We start from the raw sequence: 1,322 nt of genomic DNA, 5'->3' as shown, positions 1-1,322 counted from the left end.
ACCATATACTAGAAGGTTATTTTCTAAACTGGAAGCTTAGTTTTCCATTTTATTGCATGGAGAATGGACCTCCCCTCCCCACACACGAGTAGGTAACAAGAAATACCACTACCTAACACAATTTTATTGTGCCTTGTCAGGAAGCTGCTGGCATGGCAAGTATTAGCCTGTTTCAGTTGTTGAGCTTCCCTTTAGAAATCGGAGTTGTAAGAAGCACAGCAAATACCACAATCAAAATTATAAGGGTTGACAACACTGGATACACCCTTCTCCCAGTTCTCTTAAATGGCTGCAACTCTTTATGCAAAAGCCTGCTAAAGGAAAATCTGAGTATATCTGTCATGTGGTTCTTCAATTGTTTCTCATGAGCACCACAAAGCACATCCTGTATCAACACACCACACTGGCACCACCTTCATGGAAAACTAATTAAGTCAAGTCATTTGGGTAATGTAACAGGAGTATCAACTTCTGGGCTAATTTACTTTTTGGACTACCAAACACATGTACTTTTTTATAAAGCTGTGTTTGGGTCATTCTATAACAAATAATAAAGCTGAGGAGGATCTTGGAAAGAGCCTGCACTGAGCAGGCATGAAGTGCTCTGTGTCAGAGCAGGACATTCTTCTACGTCTACTGTAAAGAGTAAGGGCTGCAGAACTTTAAGCCAACAGGGTCCCTTGTTACCCCAGTAAGGTTAAGGCAGTTTTAAAAAAAGAACCCTCACCAAAGTCCTGTTTACGTGCTCTGTAAAAAATAAGTTTGAATTTTAGCAGATGTGATGTTGTTGAGCCTCCCTGGTTGCCAACACCCCATGGCTCTCCAGCATCTTTGATTATTTTATTGTTCCATACTGCATACAAGTTGTGGGAGTCAATGTTATTTCTCTTAACAATCGCTGGCTTTCCAAATGCCAGCCGTCCTTTGACATGCTCTGTTTTAAATAAGGGCTGAAGAGCAGTAATGAAGCTAAAGGCCTGCTGTAAAAAATACTGCAGCGTTCCACGGTACTGACAGCACACATGTAGTCGTGCGTTTAGCTCTCCTTTTGTGAACTATTGATACAACACTCTGAAGGTGTTAGGGGCCGAGCTGCAAGGAAATGGAACTCCAGAGATTTCAGATCTGAGAGTCCTCTAATTGAAGACAGCGTCTTTATGCAAGACAGGCTAAGGAAAACTTGCGTTACCCAACAGTTACCATTCCTCCGTTGTTCCCAGCAATAATAAAAGCTGACGCAATATATAAGGTTGCCTTACAAAAGGCAAATATATTTAATAGTGTATATACAAATCAACTGTTTGTTAATGCTATACAAGGCA

This window comes from Nyctibius grandis, chromosome 1, assembly GCF_013368605.1.
Source record: "Nyctibius grandis isolate bNycGra1 chromosome 1, bNycGra1.pri, whole genome shotgun sequence".
NCBI classification, from domain to species: Eukaryota; Metazoa; Chordata; class Aves; order Nyctibiiformes; family Nyctibiidae; genus Nyctibius; species Nyctibius grandis.
Note: the sequence above shows the minus strand (reverse complement) of the source record.